Raw genomic sequence first — 17,535 nt, 5'->3', positions numbered from 1 at the left:
TGGTGAATCTATAAAGGCTTCGGGTAAATAGAAATCTTTGCACACGGAAAAAAATTAAAAAGCTTTATAAGTCAGCAAAATTTTTGAAATTGTTATGATTCTGTGCTGAATGGCTTCCAGATCTTAGGTTACTGATGAATTTCAGGTAACGACAGGAACACATTGCGTGGGGTGGGATAGCAGAAAATACAGCTTTGAAAATAGCCATACGTGGAATTAAAATCTTACCCATGGCTTAAGTTGAAGTGGATAGAAGAAACGGGTTTTAGCGCTTTTGTAGGTTACTCATATAAGTAATAGCATAGTTATAGTATTGATTTTCGAATTGATCATTTTTACAGTTGTGTTGTTTGACCAAGAGAAGCGTTTCGGAATGCTTCCTTATTTCATTAACACAAAACTTCTACACTATTTTTGCTCTATATTGTAAAGAATATTTCTTTCAATATGTTTGTCTCGTAGGTAGCCTCTGGTGGCCGACATCTTTACACGGAAATACCGACAAGACAAGTGACAGGGAGGTACTAAAAATGTCTTGACAGAAAGTGTAAAACAGAGTGAAGAAAAAAATCGATTTTCACTATGAATACTGCTATCTAAATTGTTACCTTAAATTGTAGACTTCCCGCCTGTCAAATACAGTACGTACTATTTTATAGATATAGAAGAAGATTGATCTACAAAAATGTATTGTTGTCAACGCGGGGAAATTGTGAATTTCCTATGGCAATTACCCAAATGGATGTTTTAAACGGAGAGTTTGCGGAGAACATACAAATTACTATAGTTAATTCAAAGTAACTTCAATTAAGTGCTAGTAATGTTTGGTAATCATATCACCATTGGATGGGTCCACTACATGGGAAACTTTGATTTTGTAAGGTAATCTATGTGTAGAGCGTGAACTGTAATTTGTACTGGTCGCTTCAATAATTAGATATATTCAGAGAGAAGGTTATTTTTATCTTATTTTAATGTAGTTACAACACGTGCACGTACGACCTGATTTTTTTATTGACTTACAATGACCGTGTTGCCAAAGTTATTATTCTGTTTCAAAATTCAAAAAACAGTCTTACAAACTCCAGGTTTAGAATTGCTCTAAGCAATTTACTTTTTCTTATACTAGATCACTGGACAAGCACATCGCCGACCTAGTGTTAAGTGGTTAAGTTAAGCGCACATATAACCGGCCTTAACAAATCTAGACGAGCTTTCAATTGTGTTATAGTTGTCTAGTTTGTTTCTTCAAGTCGGAATGTAAGACTATTTTGTAGCAGAAACAAGCCAGAAGAAAGGTAAGGGTGTCATGCTTACCTTTCTCCACATAATACCACCAGTAAAAGCGGAAGATTTTTTCATTTCTTATTATTACCATTGTAGGCAAAACAGAAAAAGGACCTATAACGTGATGGTGTGTGGTTACCGTCATATATGGATTTCGACAATGTCAGAGGACACAGACAAAGCGTTGCTACCGCAAAATCATCTCATTTTTATTACACAATGTTATTCCTCTATCGTGAGCTTCAGAGAGCACGTGTCAAATACGTATTTCCTTAGATAAATTGGTATTTGCCTGCGGGATTTGAACCTTGACATAGTCTCGTCGTTTGATACGAATTTACCGAGCATCTTACCCCTGAGTTAAGATGACATTTTACATCTGATTACAACTGATCAGCATCAAGCAAGCCGGGAGCTTCTCTAGTCTTTTCGTCTCTACCTATCTAATCTTTGGTAGTCAAAAGAGCTATTCTCATTATGCGCGTACTAGTAGGTGACGTAATTGAGATGAACCTGAGAGAGGTTGGTAATACTAGCGCAAGCAGAAGCAATGCTTCGCTGAACCTACTACGGGATCGGAATCGCGACGAATTTGAGGTCGTCGTGGCCTAGAGAATAAGACGTCCGGTGTATTTGTATCTAGCGATGCAACGGTATTCGGATCCCGCAGGTGGGTACCAATTTTTCTTATGAAATACGTACTTAACAAAAGTTCACGATTGACTTCCACAGTGAAGGAATAGCATCGTGTAATAAAAATCAAATCCGCAAAAAAAGTATAATTTGTGTAACTACTAGTGGTAGGACCTCTTGTGATTCCGCACGGGTAGGTACCACCACCCTGCCTATTTCTGCCGTGAAACAGTAATGCGTTTCGGTTTGAAGGGTGGGGCAGCCGTTGTAACTATACTGAGACCTTAGAACTTATATCTCAAGGTGGGTGGCGCATTTACGTCATAGATGTCTATGGGCTCCAGTAACCACTTAACACCAGGTGGGCTGTGAGCTCGTCAACTCATCTAAGCAATAAAAAAATATACAAACGCTAGCAAAAGCAATGCTTCGCTGACCCTACTACCGGATTGGAATCGGGACCCTCTGAAAAGATCTGGCGAGAAACTCAGTGGGTTATGTCTGTGGGGCTAAATAAACACCTATGTTTAAAAAAAAGGTACGTACGTACGGTTGTAGTTCCGACACATTCTTTGAATGTCAATACCAATGAATCTTGCGGCTCTTTTGGTCTTTCTCCAGATAACAATTACCCTTTTAAATAGTTAAAACCAAAGCATTATTACACAAAGGCAATGCTAGCTAATAATAATAGATTTAGAAGCCAAAACAGATTTGTTTCGTCTGAAATATCAGAAAGAGCTCAGCCCAAAGATATAATTGTTCGATAAAGAATTTCAATTAAAAGTTTCAAAGGTTGATAGATTCAGATCTACGCGAGGACTTCATAACCTTTGGCGACGGCTTTTGATTGTGTTTGGTTGATTTTATAAATATCTAATCACCGTTTTTGTAGAAGTGAGCAAGTAGATTTGTTTCTTCTGTAGTCGGTGTGACCGAAAAGATGACACTGATTTTTTTTTAAATGATTTTCGATTTTTTTATTTATTGCTTACATGAGTGGACAAGCTCATAGCCCACCTGGTGTTAAGTGGTTACTGGAGCCCATTGACAACTACAACGTAAATGCGCCACCCATCTTGAGATATAAGTTCTAAGGTCTCACTCTAGTTACAACGGCTACCCCACCCTTCAAACCGAATCGCATTACTGCTTCACGGCGGAAATAGGCGGGGTAGTGGTACCTACCTGTGCGGGCTCACAAGAGGTCCTACCACCAGTAGGCAAATAAAAACGTATTGAAAGATCAATACTAATAATAATAATTTTTTGTTTCCCCTTCTGATTCAACATGTTTTTAATGGTCCTCACCATTATTGGCTTTCTGTTTCTATTTGTTTTTATTTTATTATTTAAAGTTCAGATAAGCTGTAATAAATAAACATATTGTTGCAACTAATACTAAATAAGACTTCAACACGTCTGATTAGCTTAAAAATTGGCACGAGCATCGAGGACCGTTATCTTATTTTTGTTGTGAAGCAGTCAAATGTTCTGAATTCGTTGGTAAGGCGGTTGTTATGGATGTTAAAATACCCCGGGCTACGCTAGTAACTTCAGTGGTCGGGGTGTAAGCCTTTCTGCCGATTTATTTAAAGAGGATTAAAATTTTGGCCGTATTTTTTGTTTATTTATCGATTTAATATTAAATGGTATCCTGATTATGTTTATTGATGGTGAAAATTCGTTAACTATTTTGCTTTGCTTGACACGATGGTATCCTAGAGAAAGTAAAATGAAAAAGTTAGATCGCAAAAAAGATGGGACGACGACATAAGACAAGTGGCAGGCGTCACATGGAACAGAGTGGCTCAAGAAAGACATGAGTGGAAAAGGTTGGAGGAAGCCTTTGAAGATTGGCAAACAGATCTGCAGAAAATTGGTAAAATTCAAATGAGAGACTAGATTAAGGTTTACGTTAAATTTAAGTTTTCTACATAATATATCTATACTAATGTATAAATCTACAGTGGTTTTCACGGATGTTCCGTTATAACTACTGAACCATACATCCGATTGACTTGAAACTTGGTATCGATGAAGAAAATATACGTACTTAATGGATAGGCTAATATTTATATGAGTGTTGGACTCCCTACACCAGTTGCGGGGGCGTTAATGATGAAAATCTTTGTGGGGGTGAGAAATAACAATGTTAATTTTAAATGCCCAGCGAAGCGGACGGCTACAGCTGGTTTAGTCATATAATTGTAATATGGATCTGAATAAAAGGCTATTCCATTCAATTCAATTCAATTTTGCTTTGCAAATTACATGATGTTTAATTCCGAACGAAAATTCATAATGTTCTGTTTGGACTCCACCACGAAGCGACTTTTTTCAAATACGTTCTTGTTTATCACTCAAATGGATACTGTATTGAATTAAACATGGTCACGTCGAAGTTCCGCGACGGAGACAAATGAATTTATTGAATAACGTTAAAATAAAATGGATGGGTAGTTTGATGCGTAACACTTTTGGGTAGTGTTGTGTGCATCGAAACCCCAACGTAATCTGTTTCTGTGTATATCTGTGAAAAAGCGGTTTAGGTGTGCCCCTGGCATTGATGGGAGTTATGTTTTTTTAATTGCTTAGATGGGTGGACGAGCTCACAGCACACCTGGTGTTAAGTTGTTACTGGAGCCTATAGACATCTACAACGTAAATGAGCTATCCATCTTGAGATAAAAGTTCTAAGGTCTCAGTATAGTTACAACGGATGCCCCATCCTTCAAGCCGAAACGCATTATTGCTTCACGACAGAAATAGGCAGGGTGGTGGTACCTACTCGTGCGGATGTACAAGAGATCCAACCACCAGTAAACCATGAGCGACGGTATCTACTTACCATCATACAGGCCGTACGCTCAACTGCTTACAAGGGCAATAATACAAAATTCGGCAATTTTCTGAGTATTGGTCAGCATGAGTATTTTTTATTTATCAGCAATCTACAATCGCTTACCGGGATTAACTGGTGGTGAAACGTAGTGATATCCCACACGTCTACGGTCTTTGAACGATTAAGTTTTTTTCTACCGGGAACCGGAAGGAATAAAGAAGTTCGGAAGTATTAAGTAAAGCTCTGACAACCATTTAACATCTGCTAGTTGTGGGTAGGCCCTAAGCTCGATCACGTATCTACGCAATAAAAAAAGTCGAGACAAAAACTTTTTCTTAATAACTTGAACCTTAGTACTGGATGTAAGAAGTTTGTGTGTGAGAATGCTATTAGTAATGTATACAGTGCCTCCGAAGGCTGAGTGACCACTCAGGGCTTGCGTACTTAGATTACGTTACAGATTTCTCTCGTGCACGGGAATATTGACGTGATTGTCATTTTATTGAGGATGGCTATGATAGATGTTGACATCTGCTCAACGACAAAAGAAAGTTTAATAAAAAAACTAAATAAAGTAAAACTGAAAGTAGTTTAAAAAGCAAACGGAACTAATTACGAATTTATCTATTTTTTGTTCCATTGTAACTGTTCAGGGTATTAGAACGAACTTGTAAAAATATCGTAATGTCCACAGTTCTTGATGAGTGTCTAATTTTTCAATTTAATCTGACTTCCTGAAATCGATGAGAACGACGTTCAAATATCCTGTTATTAACAAAAATATAATACTCGTATATTATACCAATGAAGCTAATAAAAGCGTGTTAAATAACGAATGTTTTTCTAAGTTTGAGCTTATGATTCTGACAATACCGCAATCTACAGCAAGATTTCACTATATTTATCTAAAAAGCAAGTAACCAAATGAAAACTTAAGATTGTGTATTTAGTGTGGAAGATAAGCGACTCCCGATCCTAGATCCTAGTTATTAGATCCCCGATACTATATTTGTGTGAATACACATAGATTTTTACACATATTATATACACATATAATTTTATAATAGCGACTCATGAATATGATTTTTGCTGGCTGGCTGATAGCGTCTCATGAATATGAGTCATTTTTTTCGACTGAGTTTCTCGCCGGATCTTCTCAGTGGGTCGCGGTTCCGAACCGGTGGTAGATTCTGCCAAGCACTGCTCTTACTAGGGCCAGTGTTAGCATCACTCCGGTTTGAGCCCCGTGAGCTCACGTACTAGTTAAGGTTACGCTGAAATAGCCTCTCAAGGCTATCAGCTCAGGTAAGAAAAAAAAGGATTTTGAGTTTGGGAGAATATTTAAACAAAGTTTGCGTCTTTTAATATATTACTCAACTAGTTATTGTTAAAACTGTCGCATTGTAAAATGTTATTTATCTATAGTACATAGAATGTATATATTTGCTTAGACGAACTTAGTAGTCCACGGCCCACTTGGTGTTAAGTGATTACAGCACATAACAAAGCCTGATGACATGAGTTCTAAGTATCCGTTCTATAATATAACTATAGAACGGATACATTGGATTAGATGTTTGTTTGGAATCACAGGTACCAGTGTTTGAGAAGCACTGGTAGAGCAAGATGTTGATACGTACCAGTGGATACCACAATCCTCCCTATTTCCGGAGTTAAGCATCATTTATTTCGGTTTCAAAGATAAGACAATAAAATTCCAAAATTGAAACTAACATTACGGGATAATCACTCATTTAATTTATTGTCTCCGACGTTTCAAATGCTCTACTAGTTTTCCTTTAATTCTATCTACAAATCGAGAAAACCACTAGTCTCTAATTCTTAGAGCTAATGGTCCCGCAGTAGTCGAAATTCGACTATATTAATTGACATTATAACTTTGAACATTATTCTGGTTCTATTGTCCAAGACTATTTCTATAGTGACAGATTTCGCCAAGAAAGATAAACAATATTAACTTAAGCAATAACAAATAATTGACAATAAATAAAGAGTATGTGTGTGTGTGTCAAATACATGGTAGTGTGTGTAATGTTTTCTTTATCGATATAATGTATTTTTATAGATTTTTATGCATAATTTAAAAAAAAAATTAACATTCTGCACTCCTTCTCTATATTCTCTATAAGTGTGGGAAATTTCATACACCTCCGTCCGCGCAATTTTCGTAGTAAAAAGTTTTTGCTTCACGTATTAATCTATAGATTAGTATTCAATTTATAATGTGTATTGGCTCTGTTAATCTCTAAACATCGGATGAGGCATAAGCTCTTCTGGGTCTTAAGCAAGAAAAAAAACACTCCAAAATATCGAATTATCACTGGCGTCGTAACTTAGAAGGTGTCAGAATAAATATTAACAAAATGATAGGCGGCTGAGAATTCAAAGAACGAGGGATAATCCTAAGTTACAGGATCAAAGTGGAACTCGCGGAGAAGGGAAGTAGTCAGAAAACTGCTTAATGGACGAAAGAAAAACGTAACAAGGTCATTCTGTGTCTATCTGACATTATCCGTGTCATATAATTTGACGCATTCATTTTATTGCTGCGAAAATAGGAGGTTGGCTTGGTATGTGTGGAATGGAATCTTTGAAAGTCATTTTCTTCGACTTCAAAATAATTTTCACACTATCTCTATAATGTGTTAAAAACATTTTTAAAATGTTTTTTTTTAGGTTTGTTATGTAAGCGTGTGATTTTTTAGTTTGCAAACTACCGCGACCGTGAGTTCGTTCATCCATCTACGAAAAAAAAAAACATTTATCTTAAATTAATCAATCTTTAAATCATCGATATTTTAGTATATTAACTGTTACAATACATAAACTGTTCATTACTGTTAAAACTAAACATAAAATAACTGTTATATTGATTAAGACATCAAAACAAATGCAGGCTAGGTTGATGAAGATTTAGTGAGTACGACTGTTCATTATTGTGCGACCTTTGTTGAACTCTCAATATAAATATACCTTTAATATACCTTTTGTTTCAATAACTGTGCACACTATACGTACTATACAGAAGCGATAATGTTAGTTGTAAAGGCTGGAATAACTATATTAAACATTCATAATTGTGGTCTGGATCGGTACTATCATCTTGTCTAAAGCAGCTTTCGATCTTATCTCATTAGGGGTTTTCATGTTGTGGCATGTACTGGAGCCCTAAAAACTATGATTTTGTCAATGCACTCTCTTCAAACCTTTTGAATGAGAGTCAATTGTATAAAAACACAGTCCACTGAGTTTCTCGCCGGATCTTCTCAGTGGATCGCGTTTCCGATCTAGTAGTAGATTCTGAGAAGCACGGCTCTTGCTAGGATTCGTGTTAGCAACATCGTCAGGTTTGAGCCCCGTGAGCTCACCTACTAACTTGGTGACGCTGATATAGTCTCTCCAGACCATTAGCTTAAGTAGGAAAAAAAGTAAAAAAATAATCTAAGATGAATTAAATTAAGTGCGATACAGGCTTGCGGCCTACTTGTTGTGTTTTAAAGTGTAATGAGCAAACATTTCACTCGATCTCTCTCTCTCTCTCTCCCTCTCTTCGTCATTACATGTCCACTCAATGCTGAGTGTAAGTCTCTTCATATGCAATCCATTCTTTTCGGTTTCTTGCCTTTCGCATCCAGTGCATACCAGCTATTTTGACCATGGGGTACATTCAAACGGCCGAAGTTGACGTTATAGAAGACCAGCAAAATGTTCAATTGGCACTATCGTCGTATCTACTTCTGCATTAGACCAATAATGTGTTTAGGTCTGAATTAGTTTCTGACTACATCACAACATAATACGTATTCAACAAATGTTCACGATTGACTTCTATGGTGAAGGAATAACATCGTGTAGTAAAAATCTAACCTGTAAAATTATAATTTGCGTAATTACTGGTGGTAGGACCTCTTGTGAGTCCGCACGGGTACGTACCACCACCCTGCCTATTTCTACCGTGAAGCAGTAATGTGTTTTGGTTTGAAGGTTGGGGCAGCCGTTGTAACTATACTTGAGACCTTAGAACTTATATCTCAAGGTGGATGGCGCATTAGCGTTGTAGATGTAACCACTTAACACCAGGTGGGCTGTGAGCTCGTCCATCCGCTTAATCCATTAAAAAAAGAAGAAAAAAACATAGGCAGTGGAATTCACGTTCTGATATCTATGGACCTGTAACGAATAATCACCGGATGAGCTCTGAACTTCATCTAATCTTGAACAGATTCGGATATCGAATAGTTGGAATTAGTCTCCAATAGCGTGAATTAGCCTCGCCTCCGCTTTAACGCATGAAAAAATGAAAATTTATATCAAAAAATTAGCTGTAGATATCTTAGCTCCACCACTGTAAGCAGAGGTTTATCAAAAGTAACCGCATTCGGTCTTGGAGTTCGCAACTTTGAGCGATATTACGAAGTTAAAGACACTAGAGACGTAAGCTGCGCGTGTTAATGAGCTAGTGTGCATGCTTCAATGGAATTTGTACACGTTAATGACTTCATCTATGTAATTTTACTGGTGGGAGGATCTCTTGTGAGTCCGCACGGGCAGGTACCACTGTCCTGTCTATTTCTGCCGAGTTTCGGTTTGAAGGGTGGGGCATATTTGAGACCTTAGAACTTATATCTCAAGGTGGGTGGCGCATTTACGTTGTAGACGTCTATGGGCTCAAGTAACCACTTAACACCAGGTGATATTGTATATGGTGATAATCATATTTTCAGAAAATGTTGTTTTATTCGTGTGCCCAATAAAAAACTTTATCGATAATGAACATAGACATAAACCTTTTTTTTTATTGAAAGAAAATAACAAATAATAGAATATAATATCAATATGTAATTCGTGTTTAAATATAGTTTTTAAAAAACACAATTTATCAACACAATGGAGGGATGTTGTATTACAACTGTTTTGATGTTTGGGATCGTAATGCATTTAAATGAAGTGATCAAAATTCTAAAACTCGGATATTTCTGATTATAATAGGCTGTTAGTAATGTTTTATGGTTGGTAATATAAAATTTCGACGCTGTTTCAAATGAATATCGATTTTTAATGTTAAATACCTTTAAAGAAGCAATTCTTGTACATATATAATAATATAATCTGAATCTCGGAAACGGCTCCAACGATTTTCATAAAATTTAGTATACAGGGGATTTCGGGGGCGATAAATCGATCTAGCTACGATTTATTTTTATTCGTGTTTTCAATAATCAACTCTTCCCGACATCTATTGGCGAATAATAATGCTATTTTTCTTAATTGAGGGCAACTAACCGCTTTAAAGACACAACAAGATGGCGTTATCAAAAAAAAAAAAACGAGCAAAGCTCGGTCATCCTCTAGGGTTAATTGCTGCTGTAACATATGGAATATCGAGGAAATTAAACATGAAACGAACACTACAAACTAACGGCCGTGTGTTTTTTAAATTTATATTGTTTTTCCTATTTTACAATCGTTTCCATGTTCTTCGCGGAATAATGTTTACAACACTTGGTTAAGCTGAATGCATGAGCTGTTTTTATCTCTATAACAGTCGAGTTGGCAGCCACGGGCTTTTAATATGACAACAAAACGAGATATATAAATTTACAGAGAGCAAGTAGCATTGTAAAATGTATAAATGTCAAATTTCAGTAAAGTCAGACGAATGTGGCCAAACTTTTTCGGATATATTGGTTGGTTATGATTTTTAAATGTATTTTTTTTTAAAGACAGCTTTTGAATCGATGGAGTTGTCCTCCCGATCCACTAACGATGCTTTAGGTACCTCAAGCACCGGTCATCGTTGTCGTCGAACCCGTCGCTTGCGACGAAGTGCTCGACAAGTAAATTAACCCACAAACAGCCCACTGAGTTTCTCGCTGGATCTTCGTGGATCGCGTTTCCGATCCGGTGGTAGATTCTGCGAAGCACGGCCCTTTAGGGTTCGTGTTAGCAACGTCGTCAGGTTTGAGCCTCGTGAGCTCACCTACTAGTTAAGGTTACGCTGAAATAGCCTCTCAAGGCTCTCAGCTTAGGTAGGAAAAAAAAATGAAGTTGTTTTCTTAAAATTTGAATTTAAACGTATTTAACGTACGAAACAATTATTATTACTTAATTAATAAAGACTAATCTAAGTTTAATAGGTACCTAGTTTTGAATTTTGTTTTCTACTTAAAAAAAATTTGCGTGCATTTTTATGAAAATTTGGTCACAAGAACCTTATGAAATAACCTGACTAAAAGTGGACTGAACTTTTTTTTGTTAGCCTTCAAGAGAGCTAATTAAAAAACAAAAAAAAACAACACACACTAACTACTTTTAAGGTACTGTTATACTTCCAGAAAATCATCATATTGCAAAAAAAACAAGTTTATTAACTGAAATATTTTACGTGTAAATGTTTCAGAATCATTTCATTACATCGAAGCCATGAAATTTTAGTTCATTTGTACATACATACACACATACATACATACATACTTTGACGATCACATTTTCACACATCATTTCCTTACCCTACTTTCGCACAAAAAGACGCAGATTTTTATGTGTTTCAAGGTCAACCCTACGGTCACTTCACGGACAATTAAACAATATCTCGGTGACAACCTTATCTCTTGTAAGCTCGAATTTTTCGTGTTACGTGACGTTATTACTTTCTCTTGTTTCTCGGATTGTACTTATGTTGTGTAAATCTTGAATTCATTTAAGGCATCTTAAGAATTCAAGTGGCTAAATCCAAAATTCTGTTTTTTTGGTAAATGGCAAAATTGTAATTTTTTAAATTTTCGATTTAAATGCTTTATTAAGGTGTGCGCTTGATTTTGGAGAGATGAAAATAGCACTTTGTCCTTTTCTAGACTAAAAGAGACTGTTTTAATTTTATAAACTTAAAGAATACATATCTATAAGTAGTTCTAAGCATAAAACTCACTTTCTTAAAATTTTTAGTTAAGCCACTTAAATTTTAAACCGATATAGTCTACAGTCGATGCCAGGCGAAGTCTGACTTAAATTTTATGTGCGGTGAATCCAAACTTCTAATAAGATTAGGCAAAGGGTTCTAATCTATTGATGTTGCACTTTTATTTGCGCGGGTGAGCCGACGAGCTATCGGACCATCAGGTGCACAGACTATATAAATTAAATTTTGCCTAAATCGAGGTAGATGCTCAAAGTTTCACTCAGTGTGGAATTATCGCTATCCCGCTCTCACATTAGGACGGACGACTAGCTTAGCGATAGAAATAGGATAATGAAATCGACGCACGTGGGCCCATAACGTGTCCTTAATTTATTAAACAGTGCTGTCTCTTCATCGTTAAAAGTTATAAGCTTTCATAATTAATTAAAAATAATACATGTATGACATATATACCGTGCGTATTACCCACTAATACAGAGGGTAACCGGGTGTGAAGTGGTTACCGGAGCCCATAGACCTCTATAACCTAAATGCTGCCACCCGCCTTGAGACATGAGTTCCACGTCTCTATTTTAAAGTAAAACCTTATCATAGTCCTCAACGAGGAAGATCGTGAGTTTCCCACCAAATCCTCATTCAGTCATTAAGCATATAAAAAGCAGTTAAATGCAGCGTTTAAATGTAGATAAATTAATAATTTCATTTATTATTTGTATTAGTAGATTATATAAGCGGTTTTATTGTACATTTATATCTGCTTTTTGCCTGTTTTTGAATGTAAATTGTGTTTTGGTGTGCAATAAAGTGTATTCTCTCTCTCTCTCTCTCTCTCTCTTGTGATCGAGACTGTTCAAGGCACGAAATTGTGATACGGAAAACGATAAAGTTTAATTTCCTGTTTCGGAGATGTTTTTTTTTTATTATTTTTAAAGTAGGCCTTTAATAGGGTATCCATCAATTTCAATTACTGGCATTGATGGCTCAGGCAGTTTACATTTTTATTTCGTTTACGTCACAAACGTCTTACTTTGTGATGAGAGAAAACCTTATTGATTACTTGAATTTCCCGTAACAATTTCAATTACTGTAATCTCTAAACTTCTATTTAATGTTGTTAATCTTAAGCCATCATTCTTTGGAATGTTTTATCAAGGAACTAATTGAAGTTTTCATGCCCTTCTATTTCAGTTATAGGTTTTTTTTTATAAAAAAATCGGCAAATGTTTTGTTAGATTTTGAACTCCGCTGTTTTATTTTGTCATCGGAAGAATGGACAAATATTAGAAACGGGGCTATGACAGACAGACGCTGTCCTGTTGAAATTTTAATAGTATTTTTGTGTTTCGTTTTGCGAGTATCCCGTTTGTCTGGGAAATCCTTCCAATTTTTCTTTTTCCAAAACATTATTTAGACTTCAACAAAAATAGTCTCATGTATATAATATGTATTAGTTAGCACGAAGTGAAGACAAGAAGACTACAAATAAGGTTCCAGTACATACAGAGATCGTACTGTTAATACCCTCAGACACAGCCCACTGAGTTTCTCGCCGGATCTTCTCAGTGGGTCGCGTTTCCGATCCGGTGGTAGATTCTGCGAAGCACGGCTCTTGCTAGGGTTCGTGTCAGCAACGTCGTCAGGTTTGAGGCCCGTGAGCTCACCTACTAGTTAAGGTTACGCTGAAATAGCCTCTCAAGGCTCTCAGCTAGGTAGGAAAAAAAAACTATCAATAATTCACTAAAATCCACGGATTAATACACGCTGACATCGGCAAATCAGCTGGATGATCAGCAAGTATGATCACGCTTTGTATATAACGGATTTTAGTTGGTTACATACCCATAAAATTATTCTAAACGCAACAATATTTACAATCGTAAATTTCGCTAATTCGCTAAATTTTTTCTTTGAACAATGTAGTCAATAATAGCGAATACTTCAATTGGAAGTAGATTAATTACTAATATAGCATTTTATGCTTATGCATTTCACGCTGAAATAACTGAATGTCATTTACAGTAATGTTACGACGAATTCAGACGTCTCTAACACGAACTGGCAATTGCTTATCACGTTGCGCTGTGTTTGTCAGGAAACTTAATTATAATTGTTACAAATGAACAGCATTGAGATGACTTAAATGATTAATCTTAATTAATTCTTTTATTAGGTGTCTTTTTATTGAAGTTGAAAGGTTGCTTGTTATTAACGGATAATAATTTTACAAAGTTTACTCTTCTCCTTCTGGTCCTTATGCCACTCTCTTTCTTCTCTTCTCTTTTTCGACTCAGGCTTAAAATACATCATCTCCGCACGTACACGCTTCTCTCGCATATTCTGTTTCACACGGGCCTTCCAATTTTTTTAAGGCCTTAACTATCTAAACCTGACATGAGCTATTTATGAAAAAAAAAATATAAATATATAGGGTCCCAAAACTCAATGTCATACTCGTTTTGGTTAACGAAAAAAAAACATTTTTTAAAAAATTGTAAAAAATCCACATCCTTAGTATTTTTATGTACTCTGATCACAAATTAAATCCAAAATATTAATCTGTACTAATATATAAATCTACAGTGGTTTTTACGAATGTTCCGTTATTACTACTGAACCATGCATCCGATTGACTTGAAACTTGGTATTCATGTAGAAAATACATGTACTTAATGGATAGGCTAATATTTTTATGAGTGTCGGACTCCCTAATAATAATAACAATAAAATAATAATGTTAATTTTAAATGCCCAGCGAAGCGGGCGAGTACGGCTAGTTTTTAATAAATTTAAAGAACACAAAAAATAATCATGAAGAAGAGAATCTCAAAAAAGTGATGATAGTGGTGGATAGGTACAGCAGGGTGATGTTATGAAATTATTGCAATATCATCGTTCGAGTGAATTTTTTCAAGTTAATCGGACGATTTCAAGTCGGTAAAAATGACGTTCAAAGATTCCGTTACTTAATAAAATAAATATGTACATACGAAGCTTATAAGAGCGCGTTGAAATGACTTCATTCTTTGCCAGAATCCGATTATCAACAGCGAGAAGGAAATAAATAAAAATCAAAATGGCACTTGTACATTTATGTTGTCCTCATGAATAGTTTTCCAATAGGCGTAATAAAATAAGGAATTAATCCTGAAACGACACGACAGCTGGTCGAGATATAAACTCACAGGGGTTGTGTTGACCGTAAACTCTAATATCTTATATACAAAAGAATTTCTCAGACGAGCTTCTTTTCGAAAAATGCAATTTACCATTTTTCCAACTACCAAGAAGTGTTATTCCAACTATAAATAATTGGTCATTAAGTAATACGGATCGGAGTTTTTCTCTTACATTCAAGCTTGAGAGGTATCTTCGACCGGGCCAATAAGATCCTTAAAATTATTTTCCGTCACCGCTGGCATGACATTTGTTAGCTTGTAAGCATCCAGATTCCATAGATGCACGTGCTTATACTTGCTGAACCTTTGGCGTCATCAATTTTTAGATGGTCAGTCTACTTCTTTATATAGTCTGAAAGCTAATTGGTAGATTAGCTGGATTTTTATAAGTGTCATGCGAAGATCGGAACCTGTTGTCTTAACTGATGTAATGAAAAAAATTGTCAACAAAAATATTGACTTAGTAACTTTTCACATTAATATAGATGAACTTTAATGTTAGTTGTGGAGTTGAGTGGCTGGCTACCACAGCCCATAGACTACGACGAGAAAGGCACTACCCATTTTGACACTTGGGGCTGAACTTACGTATTGAATAACGGATGTCTCAATCTCCAAACCGGAAAGTATGATGGCTTTGTGCCACTAATAGCCAGGCTATGATACCTACTCGTGGGGGTTTATATTTACTCCTACCACTAATAGTACTCAGGAAAAGGAGAGTTTAGTGTTTAATAGGAAAATATGTAAAGATTGAGCTATTAATTTAGGCAATAGGAAAGTGCTAGTAATAATTTGAATAGGCGGACATTTGACAAACTACGAATGTTTTTTTTATTTTTTATTACTTAAATGTGTGTGCGAGCTCACAGCCCACCTGGTGTTAAGTGGTTACTGGAGCCCATAGACATCTACAACGTAAATGCGCCACACACCCTGAGATATAGTTCTAAGGTAAGGATTGAAGTCGTCGTGGCCTAACGGATAAGACGTCCGGTGCATTCGTGTTGAAGCGATGCACCGGTGTTCGAATCCCGCAGGCGGGTACCAATTTTTCTAATGAAATACGTACTCAACAAATGTTCACGATTGACTTCCACGGTGAAGGAATAACATCGTGTAATAAAAATGAAACCCGCAAAATTATAATTTGCGTAATTACTGGTGGTAGGACCTTTTGTGAGTCCGCGCGGGTGGGTACCACCACCCTGCCTATTTCTGCCGTGAAGCAGTAATGCGTTTCGGTTTGAAGGGTGGGGCAGCCGTTGTAACTATACTTGAGACCTTAGAACTTGTATCTCAAGGTGGGTGGCGCATTTACGTTGTGGATGTCTATGGGCTCCAGTAACCACTTAACACCAGGTGGGCTGTGAGCTCGTCCACCCATCTAAGCAATAAAAAAAAATTTAAAAAAATAGGTCTCAGTATAGTCACAACGACTGCCCCACCCTTCAAACCGAAACGCATTACTGCTTCACAGCAGAAATAGGTGGGTCGGTGGTACCTACCCGTGCGGACTCACAAGAGGTCCTACCACCAGTAATTACGCAAATTATAATTTTGCGGGTTTGATTTTTATTGCATGATGTTATTCCTTCACCGTGGAAGTCAATCGTGAACATTTGATAAGTACGTATTTCATTGGAAAAATTGGTACCCGCCTGCGGGATTCGAACACCGGTGCATCGCTCGATATGAATGCACCGGACGTCTTATCTTTTAGGCCACGACGACTTCAAATTAATGTAATTAATCTGATCCGTCGACTTATATTTCTAAATAAACCTTACAAAACAAAAACAGGCCATTCGCGTTTCTCGCTCTCCACATTTAAACGTTAAATTAATTTGTCCTCCTTATTTCATTCCGGGAAGGTTATTCTTAATCGCTGTCACTGAATAAATATCATTGTTTATGAAGTATATTTTTGTTTGGGACATTGGCGTTTGCGAATGCTTTTTATTTTGGGGTTTTTTTTAATTTTTTTTATTGCTAAGATGGGTGGACGAGCTCACAGTCCACTTGGTGGTAAGTGGTTACTGGATGCCATAGACATCTATAACGTAAATGCGCCACCCACCCTGAGATATAAGCCATGGGTAAGATTAATTCTTTTTTTTTAAATTTAATTCTACGTATGGCTATTTTCAAAGCCGTATTTTCTGCGATCCCACCCCACGCAATGTGTTCCTGTCGTTATCTGAAATTCATCAGTAACCTAAGATCTAGAAGCTATTCAGCACAGAATCATAACAATTAAAATTTATTTGCTGTATTTTTTTATATCTTAGATGAGTGGACGAGCTCACAGCCCACCTGGTGTTAAGTGGTTACTGGAGCCCATAGACATCTACAACATAAATGCGCCACCCACCTTGAGATATAAGTTCTAAGATCTCAGTATAGTTACAGCGGCTGCCCCACCCTTCAAACCGAAATGCATTACTGCTTCACGGCAGAAATAGGTAGGGTGGTGGTACCTACCCGCGCGGACTCACAAGAGGTCCTACCGCCAGCAAAAACCGCTTGGAAACCGCTTCGTTAGTTTAGAAGTAAGTAATTCACCCTGACGGCTACGGGTTGAAGTCAGGATGTTTCGTATTGTATCGTAATGTGAATGTCTGTTACGGTCTTGAAACACCATGTATCAGTCA

At 36.6% G+C, this 17,535-nt stretch overlaps 1 protein-coding gene across 1 annotated transcript in view; it reads left to right on the top strand.

Moving 5' to 3' along the window:
• Positions 1-17,535, top strand: part of LOC114245044 (sodium-dependent noradrenaline transporter) — a 47,950-nt gene that overhangs the window by 256 nt on the left and 30,159 nt on the right. The window lies entirely within an intron of this gene.

The sequence above is a fragment of the Bombyx mandarina genome, chromosome 20 (genome assembly GCF_030267445.1).
Source record: "Bombyx mandarina strain Sakado chromosome 20, ASM3026744v2".
Classification (NCBI taxonomy): Eukaryota; Metazoa; Arthropoda; class Insecta; order Lepidoptera; family Bombycidae; genus Bombyx; species Bombyx mandarina.
This window is presented reverse-complemented; position numbering and strand designations above follow the sequence as displayed.